At 36.3% G+C, this 21,645-nt stretch overlaps 1 protein-coding gene across 2 annotated transcripts in view; it reads left to right on the top strand.

Annotated features, from left to right (window-relative positions):
* AKT3 (AKT serine/threonine kinase 3) overlaps positions 1–21,645 on the top strand; it is a 372,859-nt gene that overhangs the window by 166,794 nt on the left and 184,420 nt on the right. The window lies entirely within an intron of this gene.

The raw sequence follows: 21,645 nt of genomic DNA, 5'->3' as shown, positions 1-21,645 counted from the left end.
AAGTTAGGTCCTAAGAGACTTGTCTAAGATTTAAAACAAAAACAACCTCTTCCCCAAATGTAGTAAATAGTAAAGTATTATTTTAATAATACTCTTTTCATCAATAAATAGTAAACAGTAACGTATGATTAATTACTTCAGGAAATATAGAAAAGAAGAAAAATAGAAAAGAATGAAAATTTACTCAGAATTCTAATTATACAACCAGAGTTAGGGACTGATAATATTTTCTTTTATATTCTTCCAGTCTTACTCTGTGCAGATGTACTTAGGTCTTTGGTATACATAAAATTTGGTATGTCCTCCCTCCCCACACACCCTTGTCTTCCCTGACCATTTCTATGTGCTGGATCCTCAGTTTGCTTATGTCTCCACCCATAACCATTGTTGGGCTAGTTACCATGTATCTTTCAGATCAGAGCTTAAAATGTCACATTTCCTACAAAACATTCTCTGACTCTTATAGAAGAGGTAGGACTCCCTTGCTATATACTTAGTTATCTCCTTGTATCCTTTGTATCAAGTATATCTCCACTGTAATCTTTGTTTGCCTTTCTCACTTGACTGTAAGATTCTTGACTAGCAAGTATCATATCTTCCTTGCTCATTATTTTATATTTAGCACGCAGTCCAGGGTCTGACATAGTATTTGTTAACTGGCTGAATGAACAGAACTTTTCCCATGTCAGTATATAGTCTTTGAAAATATTATTCTTAGTGGGTTTATAACATCCTATTGAAACATTAATTTTTTCATTTATGTTGGCAAAGCTGGACTTAAGCCATATCTTAATAATTATTACTAGTTTTTCAAAATAGTCTCAGCTTTTTAAGTACATTCTTTAAAAGTTTTGATTAAAAAACATAACATGAAATCTACATAACAAATTTTTAAGTTATGGTATAGTATTATGAACTATATGCACATTACTGTAGAGCAGATCTCTATATCTTTTTCATCTTGCATGGCTGAACCTCCATACCACTGAATAGCAACTCCCCATTTCCCTTTCTCACCCCTGTCAACCACCATTCTACTTTCTGCTTCTATGAGTTTGACTACCTCACCTTATAGATACCTCATATAAGTGGAAGCATACAATATTTGTCTTTCCGTGATTGTTTCATTTCACTTAGCATAACGTCCATGTTGTAGCATATGACAGGATTTCCTTCTTTTTTTTAAGATTATAATGTTCCATTTTATGTTTATACCATATTTTCTTTATCCATTCAACCATCAATGAACATTTAGGTTGTTTCCATCACTTAGCTATTTTGAATAATACTGCAGTGAACAGGGGAGTACAAATATCTCTTCGAGATCCTGATTTCAATTCTTTGGGATAAATACCTGGAAGTGGATTGCTGGATCTTAGGGTAGTTTTATTTTTAAATTTTTTAATTAAAAAAAATTTTAATTGAAGTATAATTGATTTACAGTGTTGTGTTAGTTTCAGGTATACAGCAAAGTGATTCAGTTATACATATAAATCTATTTTTTTTCAGATTCATTTCCCTTATAGGCTATTATAAAATATTGAGTGTAGTTCCCTGTGCTATACAGTAGGTCCTTGTTGGTTATGTATTTTACATATAGTAGTTTGTACCTGTTAATCCCAAACTCCTGTGTTAATTAATCTTTTGAGGAGCTTCCATAGTATCTTCCATAGTGGCTGCGCCATTTTATATTCCCATCAGCAGTGCACAAGGTTTCCAATTTCTCCACATTCTCACAGTCTTGTAGAGGCCATTCTAACAGGTGTGACATGATGTCTCATGTGGTTTGACTTGCATTCCCATGTTGATTAATGATGTTGAACATCTTTTCATATAACTGTGATCATTTGTATATCTTCTTTGAAGAAATAACTATTCAAGTCTTTTGGTCATTTTAAAAAGCAGTTTATTTGTTTATAGTAATCTCTTATAATCCTTTTTATTTTTGTAGTATCAGTTTTAATGTCTCCTCTTCCACTTCTGATTTTATTTGAGTCTTCTCTCCTTTTTTTCTTAGTTTAGCTAAAGCTTTGTCAATTTTGTTGATCTTTTCGGCAACCCAACTGTTACTTTCATTGATATTTCTATTCTCTATGTTGTGTGTTTCTGGTCTAATGTTTATTATTTTCTTCCTTCTGCTAACTGTAGGCTTAGTGTGTGTGTATAAAGTTAGGTTGCTTATTTGAGGTCTTTGCTCTTTTTTAATGTAGACATTTATAACCAAAAAACTTCCATCTTAGTACCACTTTTGCTGCAACCCATAAGTTTTGGTATATGGTATTTTTGTTTGCATTTGTCTCAAGATTTTTTTATTTCTCTTTTGATTTCTTCTTGAATTCATTGGTTGTTCAGTAGTATGTAATATGCACATATTTGCAGATTTTCCACTTTTCTTTCTTGTATTGATTTCTAGTTCTATCTCACTGTGGTCAAAAAAGATACTTGGTATGATTTCAGTCTTCTTAACTTTGTTAAGACTTTTTTATGACCAAACATGTTATCTATCTTGGAGAGTGTGCACTTAAGAAGAATGTTTATTTTGCTGCTGTTCGGTGGAATGTTCTGTATATGTCTGTTAGAGCACTTTGATCTATATAGCATTGTTCAAGTTCTGTTTCCACATTGATCTTATGTCTGGATATTCTATCTGTTATTAAAAGAGGGGTTTTGAAATCTCCTATTATTGTAATGCTGTCACTTCTCCAGTTTTGTTAGTGTTTGTTTCATATATTGCTGTCTTGTTGAGTTCACACATATTTATAATTGTTATATCTCCCTGGTGAGTTGACCATCTTACCGTTATATAATGTCACTCTTTGTCTCTTGTGACAGTTTTTGATATAAAGTCTATGTTGTCTGGTGAAAGTATGGTTACCCCTGCTCTATTTTGTTTATCATTTTTTAATATCTTCTTCCATTCTTGTGCTTTAACCTATGTATGTCCTAATATCTAAATTGAGTATCTTTAGCCAGCGTATCATGGGATCTTTGTTTATTCATTCAGCCACTCTGTATCTTTTTATTGAGTTAAATCCATTTACCTTTTTAAGGTAATTACTGATGGGGATTTGCCATTTTTTTAACTGTTTTCTGTTTGACTTGTTGCGTTTTTTTTTTTTTTTTTTGGTGCCTCTTTTCCTCTCCTGTCATCTTCCTTTGTGTTTCATTGATGTTTTTGTATTAACATGCTTTGATTTCTTTCTCATTTTCTCTTGTGTATTTCTTATAGGTATTTTCTTTGTAGTTACCTTAGAGCTGATATAAAATATCTTAAAGTTATAACAATCTATTTTAAAATGTTAATAACTTAAGTTGCATACAGACCTCTACTCTTTTACTTAAATCCTCATACTTTATGTTCTTGGTGTCATAATCACGTCTTTTTATATTGAGTATCCATTAACATGTTTCTATATTTATAGTTTTTTAAATACTTTTTTTTTTCTTTTTTTGCGGTATGCGGGCCTCTCACTGCTGTGACCTCTCCCGTTGCGGAGCACAGGCTCCGGACGCGCAGGCTCAGCAGCCATGGCTCACGGGCCCAGCTGCTCTGCGGCATGTGGGATCTTCCCGGACCGGGTCATGAACCTGTGTCGCCTGCATCGGCAGGCGGACTGTCAAGCACTGCGCCACCAGGGAAGCCCAGTTTTTTAAATACTTTTGTCTTTTAACTTCTGTATGAGAATTAAGTGACTTACATACCATTGTTACAGTATTCCAATGGTATGTATTTTAAATATCTTTTTGTGTTTCTGTCTAGTGTCCTTTTGTTTCAATTTGAAGGACTCCCTTCAGCATTTCTTGTAAGGCAGGTCTAGTAGTGATGAACACCCTCAGCTTTTGTTTACTTGGGAAACTCTTTATTTCTCTTTTATTTTTGAAGGAGAAAGTTTTGACAATTATTTATTCTTGGTTGGCAGTTTTTGCCTTTAAACACTTTAAATATATCATTTCACTGTCTTCAGACCTACAATGTTTCTGCTGAGAAATTCACTGATAGTCTTATGGAAACTCCCTTGTAGGTGATGAGTAGCTTTTCTCTTGCTTCTTTAAAGATTCTCTCTTTGTGTTTGACTTTTGACAATTTCATTATAATGTGTCTTAGTGTAGACTTTTTTTTTGGCTCATCCTAGTTGAATCTGGATGTCCCCTTCCTTTCACATATTTTGGAAGTTTTCAGCTATTATTTTTCCAAATAAGCTTTCTGCCCCCTTTTCCCTTTCTTCTCCTTCTGGGACTCCCGTAATGCATTTAATGGTCCATTTGATGGTACCTCATATGTCCCTTAGGCTTTCTTCACTCCTTTTCATTCTTTTTTCTTTTTGCTCCTTTACCTGGATAGTTTCAAATGACATGTTTTTGAGTTTTCTGATTCTTTCTTCTACTTGATCATGACTGCTGTTGAACCTGTCTGTTTAATTTTTCAGTTCAGTTATTGTATTCTTAACCTTCAGTTTAAAAATATATATTCTCTCTCTGGTGATATTCTCATATTGTTCAAGTATCATTGTACTGAGGTCATTGAGCATCTCTCTTACAGTTATTTTGAATTCTTTGTGAGATCATTGATATACCTCTTTGTCTGTAGGGTCTGTTTCTAGAGAATTATTTAATTCTCTTAATTGGGTTATGTTTCCCTGTTTCTTCATTTGTCTTGTAAGTTTGTGTTGGGATCTGCACACTTGTAAAAACAGCCACCTCTCCCATCTTTAGAAATTGGCTTTGTGCAAGGAATGACCTTTACCAGTCAGCCCAGCTACAGATTCTAGTGAACTCTTCAGCATTGTCTGTGGATGTGACTTCTCTGGATTGGTGCATGTAAATCTCCCGTTAGAAAGACTTGCGGGTTTCTTTTTTCAGGAGCTCATAATCTCTTACTCCTTCTAGTGCTTGTCTGCAGTACTGCAGATTCTCTGGAACCACAAGTCCCCTAGCTCTGTTTTGTTCTGAGCACTACCTAGGCTTCTAGATTATGCCAGGTCCCGTCAGTGCTCCAAGTCAGATGAGACAGAACCCAGTCCCGTGGGCAGTTCCCGAGAAACCAGACTATTGGATGCACACTGAACTCTTCTCTTTATCCCCTGAGGGAGAGGCTGCTTACTTGGGATACAAGAGCCTCTTAACTGATTTTTGGATTTCTCACAAAGGAAATTAATCTATGTATTGTTATTGAGTCAGTGTCTCTTTGTGGGGAAGGAGGATCTAGGGCTTCCTATTCTGCCATTTTTCTGATGTCTCCAGTGCATTCTTCAGGTTATTTTTTTAAGGTCTAAAGAAAATCTTTATTAGTATTTTATTTTATTATTATTTTTTTTGGCAGTATGCGGGCCTCTCACTGTTCTGGCCTCTCCCGTTGTGGAGCACAGGCTCTGGACGCGCAGGCTCAGTGGCCATGGCCCATGGGCCTAGCTGCTCCACAGCATGTGGGATCTTCCCGGACTGGGGCACGAACCCGTGTCCCCTGCATCGATAGGCGGACTCTCAACCACTGTGCCACTAGGGAAGCCCTTTATTAGTATTTTAAATGAACTGCCTTAAACTTATAAATTAATTTGGAAAACATTGATACATTTATAATATTTAGCATTACACTAGAGTACATGCTGTTTATATTTACTTAAATACTTCGGTAGAGTTTTCTCTCTATTTGAAACAGTGAGCTAATTTGTAGCTATTTCATATTTTTATTGCTTTTGTGATTAGGATGTTTGTCATTATTTTTTCTTATTTCTTGTGTCTAGAACGAAAGCTGTTGGTTTCTGTTTATTATGTAACTCAAAACATTTATTCTTTTGTTGACATAGCATCTTCAGGTAACACCAGTTTTGTCTCTTCCTTTCTGATCATATTATCTATTATTTCTCTGTGTTTCTAAGCAATATTTAATAATTTTCATGGCAGCAGATATACTTTTTTCTCCAATTTTAATAAATGCACTTCAAAATATTCACTGTTAAATATGATTTTTTATATATACTTTATTATGTCATACAGGAACATTGACATTATTAAACAAGTCATTTCCTTTTCTTATAACTAATCACTTTGTCACCACCATGCCCCACTACACTCACACCCCCAGTTGCATGTTCACACATACATGCCCCTTGTGTTATAGCTATATTTATTTACCTGTAGTTTACCAAATACTAATAGTGGGTTCTCACATCACCTGGAGTTCTTTCTGGCTTTTTTTGGCCCTATGATAGGAATACCTTCCTTTGTCTGTCTGTTCCTCACATTCTCTTCCTTTACCAACTCATTGTACATTTCCATTTATAAATCACCTTTTTCTTTTGATCCCCATCCCAAACTTTCCATTGTTTTTCTTAGACACCACTGTACTCAATACATACTTGTTATATTTTACCTGTAACACCTTGTGATACTTATTCACAATACCAATAGGCTTCCCCTATCACTGTAAGTTCTCCCTACTCCATGCCTTATTTGAGCTTTAGCAGCACTCATATATTAGATATTTTAATTAAATACTTGTTTCAGATAAATGATTAGCTTATGAAAATTGTTTAGTTTTTGAATAAGTGGTATATACTTTAAGATGAATACGTTTTCATAGGGGTCTCTGTTCTGTTTTCTAAATTGACTGCATTTTCCAACATTACATAAGAATTAGAAAATTGGATACCTTCTTTCAGTTAGTGAAATACTTGGGCACAATATTCTTTTATTTTTATATATATATATATATATGTATATATATACACACACACACAGACACACACACACACATCTGTGTTGTTCACTTATGGAGAATTAGGTAATTTTGGTTAGTAGTCCACCTAAGAACTTACTAGAAAAGCTGGACAGAATTTTCACAAAAAGGGTTGGGGGGAGGTGACATCCAAGAGCCAATAAGGATGTGAAGAATTATGGGTCAAAACACTCTGGAAGAAAGAAACCCAGAAAAGTGAGCCCACTCTTTCTCTAGGGGTATCTGCCAATTCTAGAAGACATGTCTGACATGTTAAGATTTGGAGTAACTGTCAGATCTGTGAATCAAATTTTGGAATCCGGGGCCTACCAAAAGGAGACATGGTAAATGACTATATTTTAGGTTGGCTCTCTAAAGGACTATACCCTAGAATAAAATGTAAACTGGATTTAGACTTACCTTTTAAGGATTGAAGTCTAGCATTAAATTATCTCATTCTTTAAATTTGGTTAACATAATCCCCTTTTGCGAGTCTCCTACAAGCCTGCTAAAAGCAAATCTCTAAAAGAAGATTATATCTTATTAGGCCTCAAACTATTTCCTTTTTCATGTACATTGTTCAATACTCGTTAAAAAAAACAAGTATACAAATATTCAAGACAGTGTGGCCAAAACCACAAAAACAAAATAGACAACAGAGTCAGATTCATAGGGGCTCCAGATAATGGAGTTATCAGGCAGATTAAAATAAATATGTATTAGTATGTTCAAGGAAATAAAAGTTAAGGCTGAGAAATTCAGCATAGAGCTAGAAATTATAAAATAATGAATAAAATGAGAATTATAAAATTAAAAAATAAGATATTTAAAGTTCTTAGTGTTAGTGGGAGGTTTTAGTAATAAATTTGGCCTAGCATTAGGGAAAGTTAGTGAACTCAAAGATATGGTTCTAATAATATCCAGTTGAAAAATGAAAAGATAGAAGGATAGAAAATAAAGATAAATAAGAGCCAAATGTAAGATAAAGGGAATGCAGTGAAATGGTCTTACATAACACACATTTGGAGTCTCAAAAAATAAGAGTGAAAGAATGGGGCAGAAAGTACTTGAAGAGATAATGGCTGAAAACTTTATAAAATGTCTAAAAAGATATCAAATCACTTATTCAAGAAGTCCTATAAATCCTTATGGAGGAAAAAATAGAAGGAAAACCCACCTAGTTTTGTTAGACTTTTGAAAACAAAAGAAAGTGGGAAAATCAACAAAGCACATAGAGATAAAAAATACTATGCCTTCAGAGGAGCAACAATGAGATCAAGAGGTAAGAGATCAACAGAAACCACTGACATGGAATGTATAGAATGGAATGATAGTCGGAGTTAATGTGCTGAAGGAAAATAAGTGCTAATGACCTAAAATATTTTCCAGAAATAAAAGTAAAATTAAAATATGTCAGTTGAATATTTTAACAATTTCAGTTAAATATTGATAACAATTTAAGAGGTATGGCCAACATGGTGGAGAAGGGAGACGTTGAGCTCTACTCCTCCCACAGGCACATCAGAATTGCAACTGTTTACAGATGAGAACAACCTGAAGACTAGCACGAGAGATTTTTCAAAACTAAAGATATAAAAATGGGTAGGAGGAGTGGAGACAGTTGCAGAGGTTCTCCCCAAAGGGTGAGAGGTCCAAGCCTTACATCACGCTCCCCAGCACAGGGATCCTGCACCAGGAAGAGGAGCACCCAGAATGTCTGGCTTTGAAAGTGAGCAAGACTCACATATGGGAGAGCTGGAGGACTGTAGGAAACAGACTTGCTCTTAAAGGGCTCATGTAAAATCTCCCAATGCAGAGGCCACAGAGGCAGTAATTTGAAGAGAGCCTGAGTCAGACCCACTTGCTTGATGACCTTGAGCCTCCCAGAGAGGCAGAAGGCAACTATGACTCCCCCTAGGGATATAGATGCTGGCAGCAGCCATTTTGAAGAGCTCCTTCTACCAAAAGGACACTGGTGCTGGTAAGCAGCATTTTGAAGTTTTCTCTCTAGATTATCAGCACTGGTAGCTTGCCCACCCATCAGCCAGGAAGCACCAGCATGGAACCCAACAGGCCCTGGCTCTGCCCACCAGCCCCAGGGCCCCACACACCAGTGGGTCTGGATCAGCCTTGGGAGCCCTCAGGCACCACAGTCAACCTACTAGCGGGCCAGCAGCATCACGGGGACCTCCCAGAACCCACAAACAGCTGGCTTGGGACATGACCTAGCTATCCCACCAACCGGGTAGCACCCAAATACCCTGGGCCCTGAAGCTGGTGACCCCAGAACCTGGCCTTGACCACCAGAAGATAAGAACTAGCCTCAGCACCTCCTGGACCATGAAGCCAGCTGTACTGGGACCCAGTCCCACCCACTAGTAGGCTGGCAGCCTCCACATGTCAGGGCCTGTTATCCAACCAACTCGGGGGTCAACACCCCCTACCACTGTGCCTATGGTGGTCAGCCCTGCCACAAGAGAAGGGCCCATACAGCCCACATGGAGGCACCATATAGCTCTGGTGACCAGAGGGAAGTGTGCTGCTAAGCCCCATAGGATGATTCCTACATAAGTCCATTTCTCTAAACTGGGAAATGTAACCAACCTACCTAATACATAGAAATAAAAACAGAGAATTATGCAAAGTGAGGTAACAGAGAAATATGTTCCAAACAAAGGAATAAGATAAAACCCCAGAAGAACTAAGTGAAGTAGAGGAAAGCAATTTACTGGATAAAGAGTTCAAGGTAATGATCATAAAGATGCTCAACATACTCAGGAGAAGAAAGGATGAGCACAGTGAGAAATTTAACAAAGAGTTAGAAAATGTAAAGAACAACCAGAGAAAACTGAAGAATACAATAGCTGAAATAAAAAATACACTAGAAGGAATCAATAGTAGATTAGATGATAGACGGAAAGATCAGTGAACTGGAAGACAGAGAGTAGTGGAAATCACACAGGATGAACTGAAAAAAGAAAAAGGAATTTTAAAAAATAAAGTTAGTTTAAGAGACCTGGGGACAACATCAGACATACTAACATTCACATTATAAGAGATCCCAGAAGGAGAAGAGAGAGAGAAAGAGGAGAGAACTTATTTGAATAAATAATAGCTAAAAACTTCTTTAACCTGGAAAAGGAAACAGACATCTGGTCCAGGAGACATAGAGGCCAAAATAAAATGAACCTAAAGAGATTCATACCAATACATACTGTAATTAAAATGGCAAAATTTAAAGAAAGAGAATCTTGAAAGTAGCAAGGGAAAAGCAAGTAGTTATGTACAAGGGAACGTCCTTAAGACTATGAGCTGATTTTTCAGTAGAAACTTTTGCAGGCCTGAAGGGAGTGTCGTGATATATTTAAAGTGATGAAAGGAAAAGATCCTACAATCAAGAATGCTCTACCTAGCAATGCTGTCATTCAGATTTGATGGAGAGAGAAATAGTTTTATAGACAAAATCTAGAAGAGTTGAGCAGCACCAAACCAGTTATACAAGAAATGTTAAAGGGACTTCCCTGACTGGGAAATAAAAGGCCACAACTAGAAAATATGAAAATTAATAAAGGAAACATCTCATTGGTAACCAGGCAAATATATAAATGCTGGTACATCAATCACTTTTAAAGCTAGTAGAAAGGTTAAAAGACAAAAGTAGTAAAATCATTTATAGCTACAATAAGTAGTTAAGGGACACACAAAACAAAATGATGTAAAATATGTCTAAAACATTAAATGTGTGTATGGGGGTGGATTGTTAGAATGTGTTTGAAGTTAAGTGATCATCAACTTAAAATGATCACATACAATGTTAATATAATGCAAATATGATACTAAAGCTAGTCATCATGTCACTAGGGAAGAGAACAAAAGAAGAAAGGAACAAAAAATAACCACAAAAACAACCAGAAAACAATAAATAAAATACCAGTAAATACAAAATGCCAATATATAGAGTTTAAAGCAAAGACTTTAGCAAGAGACAAAGAAGGATACACATGATGATAAAGGGATCAAGAAGAACATATAAAAATTGTAAATATATATGCACCCAACATAGGAGCACCTAAATACATAAAGCAAATATTAAAGGGAGATATTGACAATAACACAATAATAGGGGACTTTTAACATCCCACTTACATCAATGGACAGATCATCCAAACAGAAAAATTAGTAAGGCAATACTGGCCTTAAATTTCACATTAGACCAGATAATATACATACATACACACACACACACACACACACACACACACACACACACACACACACAGAGAGAGAAAGAGAGAGGATATTCCATCTAAACCCAGCAGAATACACATTCTTTTCAAGTGCACATGAAAGACTCTCTGGGATATATCACATGCTAGGCCACAAAACAGGTCTCAACAAATTTAAGGATTGAAATTATATCAAGCATCTTTTCCGACTATGAAGGTATGAGACTAGAAATCACCTACATGGACACATGACAGCTAAACAATATGATACTAAATAATCAGTGGGTCACTAAATAAATCATAGAGGAAATAAAAGAATACTTTGAGACAAATGAAAATGGAAACACAATGATTCAAAATCAGTGGGATACAGCAAAAGCAGCTCTAAGGGGGAAACTTGTATTAATACATGCCTACCTCAGGAAACAAGAGAAATCTCAAATAAGCACCCTAACCTTTCACCTAAGAAAACTAGGATTAGAAGAATAAAGAATAAACAAAACCCTGAGTTAGTAGAAAGAAAGAAATAATAAAGGCCAGAGTAGAAATTAATAAAATAGAGACTGAAAAAATAATAGAAAATATCAATGAAACTAAAAGCTGGTTCTTTGAAAAAGTAAGCAAAATTGAAAATCCTTTAGACAGACTCATCAAGAAAAAGAGAAAAGGGCCAAAATAAATGAAATCTGAAATGAAAGAGGAGACATTACAACCAAAACCCCAGTAAAGAAAGGATCATAAAAGAATACTGTGAACAATTATACACCAGTAAAATGGACAACCTAGAAGTAATGGATAAATTATTAGAAATGTATAATCTCCCAAGACTGAATGAGGAAGAAATAGAGTATATGAACAGACCAGTTACCAGTAATTGAAATTGAATCAGTTTAAAAAAAAAACAAAACCTTCCAACAAACAAAAGTTCAGGCCAGGCAGCTTTTCAGATGAATTCTACCAAACATTTAAAGAAGAGCTAATATCTATCCTTGTTAAGCTATTCTAAAAAAATTGAAGAGGAGAAATGCTTAAATAAATGGTGTTGGGAAAACTGGCTGCTTCATACAAAAGAATGAAACTGAACTACTTTCTTAAACTATATACAAAATAATCTCAAAATGAATTCAAGACTTAAATGTGAGAACTGAAAGCACAAAATTCCTAAAAGAAAACATAGTCAATATACTCTTTTTTTAAAAAAATTATTAATTTATTTACTTATGGCTGCATTGGGTCTTCGTTGCTGCATGCGGGCTTCCTTCAGCTGCGGCGAGCAAGGGCTACTCTTCATTGTGGTGCACAGGCCTCTCACTGCAGCAGCCTCTCCCATTGCAGAGCATGGGCTCCAGGCACACGGGCCTTAGTAGTTGTGGTACACGGGCCCAGCAGCTGTGGCTCGCGGGCTCCAGAGCGCAGGCTCAGCAGCTGTGGCACACAGGCCTAGTTGATCCATGGCATATGGGATCCTCCTGGACCAGGGCTCGAACCTGTGTCCCCTGCATTGGCAGGCAGACTCCCAACCACTGCGCCACCAGGGAAGCCCTCAGTATGCTCTTTGACATCAGTCTTAGCAATATTTTTTTGATAGGTCTTCCCAGGCAAGAAAAACAAAAGCAGAAATAAACAAATGAGAATATATCAAACAAAAGCTTCTACACAGTGAAGAGAACCATTAACAAAACAAAAAGGCAACTTACTAAATGGGAGAAGATATTTGCAAATTATATATCCAATAAATGGTTAATATTCAAAACACACAAAGAACTCTCACACAGTTCAATATCAGGAAAACAATCTGAATAAAAAATAAGCATAGGATCTGAATAGACATTTTTCCAAGGAAGACATACAGATGGCCAGCAGACCCATGAAAAGATGCTCAAAATGGAAATCAAAACCACAATGAGATATCACCTCACACCTGTTAGAATGGAAATTATCAGAAAGATAAGAAATAACAAGTGCTGATGAGGGTGTGGGGAAAAGGGAACCCTTGTACACTGTTGGCAGGAATGTAAATTGGTGCAGCCACTATGGAAAACAATATGGAGGGTCCTCAAAAATTAAAAATAGTACTACCATCCAATCTAGCAAGTTTACTTCTAGTTATTTTTCTCAAGAAAATGAAAACACTAATTTGAAAAGATGTATGCACCCTTGTGTTCATTGCAGTATTATTTAAAGTAGCCAAGCTATGGAAGCAACCTTATTATGTATCCATAGATGAATGGATAACGAAGATGTGGTATGCATACACAATGGAAAAAAGAATGAAGTCTTAACGTGACAAAATGGATGAACCTAAAAGAGTATTATACTAAGTGAATAAGGCAGACAGAGACAAATACCATATGATTTCAGTTATGTGTGGAATCTAGAAACAAAACAGAAACACATAGATATGGAGGACAAACAGGTGGTGGCCAGATAGGGAGGATGCAAAGAACAAAAAAATGGTACCTATGTGATGTAATGAACGCTAATTAGCTTTACTGAGGTATTCAGTTCACAATGCATATTTATAAAGGAATTTTAAAGTGCAGAGCAGAGAAGAGATTACTGATACAGTTTGTTACCAGCAGGCCTGCTGTAAAGGAAATCCTTCTTCAGACAGAATAAAAATCATTCCAAATGGAAGGAAAGATGTAAGAATAAATGAAAAACAGTTAAAATAGTAAATAAGTTGATAAAGCCAAATGAGTATTGATCTTTTGAACAATAATAATATATTTTGTGGTTTGATTATATAAAGAATAAAACAGATCTGAAATAATAGCATAAATTGAGGTCAACGGGAAAATGGAGTTCATTTCTAGAGACCTCACTGCGTTTTCTGGGAAGAGTGAGAAGTACTGATATTTTAGACTTTGCTAAGTCAGGGATGAATGTTATAATTTCAAGGATAACTTCTAAAAGGAAAGGAAGGGTATGATGATCACCAAGATAATATGAAGAGAAATAGAATCATAAAACATTAATGAATCTGTTTTACATTATATAAGTGAACTCTGTGTAAGTTAAGAGTGTATTTTAAAATAATGCAGAATAAGATGGCTGAAAACCCTGAAGGAAAACCAAACTGGAATCCTGAAAAATGTATAAAATAATAAAACAAAACCAGAAAGGCAAAGAGGAAAATAAGAAGAGGAAACAAGCAGAAAAAAATAAAACAGTGGACTCTTGTGCAACCATATAAATAATTGTATTAAGTATTAATGTATTTAACACTGCAGTTAAAAGACAGAGAATTTCAGAATTGATGAAAATGCAAGGTTTACTTAAATACTCTCTGTAAGAGATGTACTTTAAATATAAAGAGAGCTAGGTTGTATCATGCATTCATTAAGCATAAAAAAGAGATTTGCTATGTTATATGAGATTTCAAAATAAAATATTACTAGAAACTAGTAAGACAGCTATGATAAAAGGGTCGATTGATCTGGATGATATACAATTATTAATATGTATGCATACAGTAACGATTAAAAAGAGAAAAACAGATAATCCCACCATCATATTTGGAAATTAAAAATTTTTTTTCAATAAGAGCAACTAGACAAAAAATCAACAAAGACATAGAATTATACTACCACCATGATGTAATTGATATTTACAGACTACTACACCCAAAATTGGCAGAATAAACAGTTTTCAAATACATATGGTTAATTCACCAGGATTAATTGTATCCTGGTTTATAATCCTGGATTATAAAATGATTGATTAGAAATCAAGTGAATAAGAAAACCAGAAAAGCTGCAGGGGTTTGGAAATTGAATAACATACCTCTTAGTAATCACTGAGTCAAAAACAAAATTCAAAAGAGCCATTACAAATTACAGCTGATCTTTGAATAATATGGTTCGAACTGCACTATTCAACTTATATGTGGATCTTTTTTCAATAAATACATTCTCCTGCACTACACAATGCTTAGTTGGTTGAATCTGAGGATGCAAAACCACAGATACAGGCGGGTTCAATATGGCAGAGTAGGAGGACGTGGAGCTCTCCTCTCCTCACAACTAGGGCACCTACCAGGCACTGATGGGGGAGCTTGCACACCTGAGGGGATGGGAGGAACCCCCGAGCGATCAGGTAGGACGTTGGGGGAGGGAGGGGGGAGGATAAGTGTAGGCCAGACAGGACCGGTGCCCCTGAGGGGTGGCTGGGGGAGGGGAAGAGTTCCCACGCTTGGAGGGGCCCACTCACAGAGAGAGGACCAACAGGGACAGGGAGAGACTCTCAAGGGATCAGAGGATTGGAAGGGAATACAGCCAGTGTTTCCCCTGCCCACTTGGGCCTAGGGAGTCTACTGAGGTCCAGGGCTTGATCTTCTGACCTCTGAGGGCCGCTCCAGCTGCATGGGTCCTGGGGGTGTGGGAGGGAGGGGGAGGAAAAGTAGAGGCTAGATGGGGACTGGTGCCCCTGAGGGGTGGCTGGGGGAGGGGAGGGGTTCCCACACTCGGGAGGGGCCTACCCATGGTGAAGAGATCAGCGGGAATGGAGGGAAACCTTCTCGGGATCAGAGGATCAAGAGGGAACACAGCCAGCATTTCCCCCACCCACTCAGGCCCAGGGAGCCTGGTGAGGTCCAGCACCTGATCCTCTGCCCTCCAAGGCCCCCTCTGGCCATGTGGGGCCTGGGGGCATGGGAGGAAGGGAGGAAAAGTAGAGGCAAGAAGGGATTGGTGTCCCTGAGGGACAGCTGGGGGAGGGGAGGGGCTAGGGGACGGGTCACCCCGAGGCCCCTCTGGGGGCCTAGGACCCACCCCACCACCATCCCCCCAGGACCTCTTCCGCCCACCTCAGCCTAGGCCCTGCCCCCGCCTAGCCCCACCCCCCACAGCTAAGCCTTTTTTTTTTTTTTAAACACATGAGCAAGTGGGTTTTATTCCAGAAATGCAACATTGATTTAAGGCTCAATTAAGTTAAGTATACCACATCAATAGAATAAAGGACAAAAACCACATTATCATCTCAGTAGCTGCATAAAAAGCATTGGGCAAAATTTAACATCCCTTCATGATAAAAACACTCAAACTAGAAATAGAAAGAAACATCTTCAACCTGATATAAGATATCTATGAAGAACCCACAGCTAACACCATACTTAATGGTGAAAGACAGAAATGCTTCCCCCTAAAATCAGGAACAATGCAAGAATGTCATCTCTCACCAATTCTATTCTATATTGTTCTGGAGGTTCTGGACAGGGCTATTAGGCAAAGGAAAGAAATAAAATGAATCTACATTGGGAAAGAAGTAAAACTTTTCTATTTGCAGATGACATAATCCTGTGTATAGAAAATCCTAAAGAACCCCCACCCGCTGCACAAAACTATTAGACCTAATACAGGGACTCAACAAGGTTACAATACAAGATCATATACAAAAATCAATTGTATTTCTATTCACTTACAATGAATAATTCAAAAATGAAATTAATAAAACAGTTCCATTTACAATAGCATCAAAAGGATAATATACTTAGGAATAAATTTAACAAATGACATACAAGACTTGTACACTGAAAACTACACAAAACATTGTTGAGTGAAATTAAAGAAGATCTAAATAAGTGGAAAGGCACCTCACATTCACGTATTGGAAGACTTAGTGTTAAGATGGCAATACTCCCCTAGTAGACCTACTGATTCAATAAAATCCCTATCAAAATTTGAACTGCTCTTTCCCCCCAGAAATTAACAATCTGACCCTAGAATTCTAACAATAACAAATAAAAGGGTCCTGGAATGGACGGAAAGTCTTGAAAAAGAAGAACAAATTTCAAGTACTTACAATTTCCAATTTCAAAACCCACTACAAAGCTACTATAATCAAGACAGTATTGTACTGACATAAGGATAGTATATAGACAGATAATGGAATAGAATGGAGAGTCCAGAAACAAACCCTTATCTCTGTGGTCAATTGATTATTGTCAGGGGGTGCCAAGGCCATTCAATGGCAAAGAACAATGTTTCAACAAATGGTCTTGGGATAACTGGATGTTCACATGCGAAAAAATGAATTTAGACTATACCTCACACTGTATACAGCAATTAACTAAAAATTGATCAAAAACCTAAATGTAAGAGCTAAAACTATAAAACACTCAGAAGAAAACATAGATGTAAATGTTAATAATCTTGGATTAGGCAGTGATTTCCTAGGTATGATACAAAAAGCACAAGCAAGAGAAGAAACAAAAATAGGTAATTTGGAATCATCAAAATTAAAACTTTTATCCTTGAAAGACACTATCAAGAAAGTGAAAAGACAACCCGTAGTATGGGAGAAAATGTTTGCAAATCATATACGTTATAAGGGACTTGTATCCAGAATATACAAAGAAATCTTACAACTCAATACAAAAGACAAATCACAATTAAAAAATGAGCAAAGGATTTGAATAGAAATTTCTCCAAAGAAGGTATACAAATAGCCCATGAGCACATGAGAAGGTGCTCAACATCATTAGCTTCAGGAAAACAAAAATCAAAGTCACAGTGAGATACCACTTCACATGCACTGGGATAGCTACAATAAAACAGACAGATAATAGCAAGTGTGGAGAAATTGGAAGCCTCATACAGTGCTGGTTGGAGTGTAAAATGGTACAGCTGCTTTGGAAAACAATATGGCAGGTCCTCAAAAGTTAAATATAGAGTTACCATATGACCCAGCAATTCCTCTCCTAAGTATATACCACAAAGAAATAAAAACTTATGTATATTCAAAAAAACTTATATATGATGTTCATAGTAGCATTATTCATAATTGCCAAAAAGTACAAACAATAGAAATATCCATGAACTGACAATTGGATAAATAAATATGGTACATTTTTACAATGTAATATTATTCAAAAATAATAAGAAATGAAGTATTTCTTCATCATGGATGAGCCTGAAAAACATTTTGTTAAATCACAAGAAGCCAGTCGTAAAGAACAATATATTATATGATTCCATTTATGTGAAGTGCTTAGAACAGGCAGACAGACAGAAAGTATATTGGTAGATGCCTAGGGTTAGGGTTTCTCGTTGGGGTGATTATAATGTTCTTAAATGTGATTAAGTTATGGTGATGGTTGCACAATTTTGTGAACATACTAGATATCACTGACTTGTTCACATTAAAGGAGTACTTTGTGTGATATGTGAATTATATTCCAATAAAGCTGTTAAAATTGATATACGTAAATAAATTAATTAAATAACACTTCAGTCCATGTCAGATATTCCAGTAATCCCAAAGCTTCTCTGGAAATGACTGCTGTGATGCATGGATTGTGGTATCTTGGCTCCCAGGGCAGAGATTGGGCCTGAGCTCCTGTGGTGGGAGTGCTGAGTCCAAGCAGCTGGACCAACAGAGAAGCTCAGACCCCAGGGAATCTTAATTGGAGTGAGGTCTCCTGGAGATCCTCATCTCAGCACCAAGACCCAGCTCTACCCAACTGCCTGCAAAACTCCAGTGCTGGATGCCGCAAGCCAAACAGCCAGTAAGACAGAAACACAGCCCCACCCATCAAAAAAAAAAAAAAAACAGATGACAAAAACATTTTACAGATGGAGGAGCAAGGTAAAAACCTACAAGACCAAATAAAAGAAGAGGAAATAGGCAACCTACCTGAAAAAGAATACAGAATAATGATAGTAAAGATGATCCAAAGTCACAGAAATGGAATTGAGGCATGGATCAAGAAAATACAAGAGATGGTTAACAAAGACCTAGTAGAACTAAAAACCAAGCAAACAGTGAATAACAACACAATAACTGAAATGAAAACTACACTAGAAGGAATCAATAGCAGAATAACTGAGACAGAAGAATGGATAAATGAGCTGGAAGATAGAATGGTGGAAATAACCACTGAGGAGCAGAATAAAGAATGAAAAGAACTGAGGACAGTCTCAGAGACCTCTGGGACAATATTAAATGAAGCAACATAACAAATTATAGGGGTCCCAGAAGAAGAATAGAAAGAGAAAGTGTCTGAGAAAATATGTGAAGAAATTATAGTTGAAAACTTCCCTAACGTGGGAAAGGAAATAGCCACCCAAGTCCAGGAAGCACAGAGAGTCCCACATAGGATAAACCTTAGGAGAAACACACCAAGACACATATTAATCAAACTAACAACAATTAAATTCAAAGAAAAAGAAATTAAAAACAACAAGGGAAAAGCAACAAATAAAATACAAGGGAATCCCTATAAGGTTATCAGCTGATTTTTCAGCAGAAACTCTGCAGGTCAGAAGGCAGTGGCAGGATATATTTAAAGTGATGAAAGGGAAAAACGTACAACCAAGATTACTCTACCCAGCAAGGATCTCATTCAGATTCAACAAAGAAATCAAAAGCTTTACAGGCAAACAAAAGCTAAGAGAATTCATCACCACCAAACCAGCTTTACAACAAATGCTAAAGGAACTTCTCTAGGTGGGCAACACAAGAGAAGAAAAAGACCCACAAAAACAAACCCCAAACAATTAAGAAAATGGTAATAGGATCATACATACCAATAATCGCCTTGAATGTAAATGGATTTAATACTCCAACCAAAAGATACAGACTGGATGAATGGATACAAAAACAAGACCCATATATGCTGTCTTCAAGAGATCCACTTCAGACTTAGGGATACATACAGACTGAAAGTGAGGAGATGGAAAAAGCTATTCCATGCAAATGGAAATCAAAAGAAAGCTGGAGTAGCAATACTCGTATCAGATAAAATAGACTTTAAAATAAAGGCTTGTTACAAGAGACATGGAAGGACACTACATAATGATCAAGGGATTAATCCAAGAACAAAACATAATCATAAATATTTATGCACCCAACATAAGAGCACCTCAGTACATAAGGCAAATGCTAACAGCCATAAAAGGGGAAATCAACAGTAACACGATAATAGTGGTGGAATTTAACACCCTATGTACACCAAAGGACAGATCACCCAGTCAGAAAATTAATAAGGAAACAGAAGCTTTAAATAACACAATACACCACATAGATTTAATTGATATTTATAAGACATTCCACCCGAAAGCAGTAGAATACTGCTTAAGTGCACAAGGAACATTCTCCAAGATAGATCACATCTTGTGTCACAAATCAAGCCTCGGAAAATGTAAGGAAATTGAAATCATATCAAGTATCTTTTTTGACGACAATGCTATGAGATTAGAAATCAGTTAGAGGAAAAAAGCTGTAAATAACACAAACACATGGAGGCTAAACAGTGCACTGCTAAAAAAACTAAGAGATCACTGAAGAAATCAAAGAGGAAAGAAAAAAAGTACATAGAAACAAATGACAACAAAAACAAAATGACTCAAAACTGTGTTTCCAAAACACAGGAAAAGCACTTCTAAGAGCGAAGTATGTAGCAATTGAATCTCACCTCAAAAAACAAGAAAAATCTCACATAAGTAATCTAACCTTACACCTAAAGCAACTAGAGAAAGAAGAACAAAGGAAACCCAAAGTTAGCAAAGGGAAAGAAATCATAAAGATCAGAGCAGAAATAAATGAAATAGAAATGAAGAAAACAATAGCAAAGATCAATAAAAAGTTGGTTCTTTCAGAAGATAAACAAAATTGATAAACCTTTAGCCAGACTCATCAAGAAAAAAAGGGAGAGGACTCAATAAAGTTAGAAATGAAAAAGCAGAAATTACAACTGACACCACAGAAATACAAAGGATCATGAGACTAATACAAGCAACTATGTGCAAATAAAATGAACAACCTGGAAGAAATGGACAAATTCTTGGAAAGGTACAATTTTCCAAGACTGAACCAGGAAGAAATAGATAATATAAACAGACCAATCATAGGTACTGAAATTGAAACTGTGATTGAAAATCTTCCAACAAACAAAAGTCTAGGACCAGATCACTTCACTGGCGAATTCTATCAAATATTTAGAGAAGAGCTAATACCTATCCTTCTCAAACTCTTCCAAAAACTTGCAGAGGGAAGATCACTCCCAAACTCGTTCAACGAGGCCACCATCACCCTGATACCAAAACCAAAGATATTAGACAAAAAAATTACAGACGAATATCACTGATGAGCATAGATGCAAAAAGGTGCTTAGAGAGAAATGTATCACCTCTAATGCTTGTATTTGAAAAGAAGAACGTTCTCTAGTCATTAAATTTCCATCTTAAGAAAGTAGAAAAGTAGAGTAAATTAATCCCAGAGCAATCCAAAAGAAGGAAACAATAGAGAGTAGAATTCAATGAAATAGAAAGCAGAAAAATAATAGGGAATAATCCATAAACAAAAGTTAGTTCTTTGAAATACTTAATAGAATCAAAAAATATCTTGGAAGATTGTTAGGAAAAAATAGAAAAAAGAGGGAAGACACAAATTACTGATACCCCTAGAAAACATTGGCAAACTTGAACAGCTCAATATCAATGAACAGTATTGAGTTTGAGTAAAATAAATTTTCCTGAAGAAAAACTCCAATTCCAGATGGCTTCACTGTTTACTTCTGTCAAGTATTTGAAGAGGAAATATTACCAAGCCTACACAATTAATTACATAAAATAATGGAGGTGGGAACCTTTCCCTTCTCATTTTATAAGGCTAGTGTCACCCTCATTCCAAAAAATGGTCAGTGCTACCATAAAAAGAGAGGACTATATCAACAAAATATTAGCAAACCAAATCCAACAACAC

Source organism: Phocoena phocoena, chromosome 1 (genome assembly GCF_963924675.1).
Source record: "Phocoena phocoena chromosome 1, mPhoPho1.1, whole genome shotgun sequence".
NCBI lineage: Eukaryota > Metazoa > Chordata > Mammalia > Artiodactyla > Phocoenidae > Phocoena > Phocoena phocoena.
This window is presented reverse-complemented; position numbering and strand designations above follow the sequence as displayed.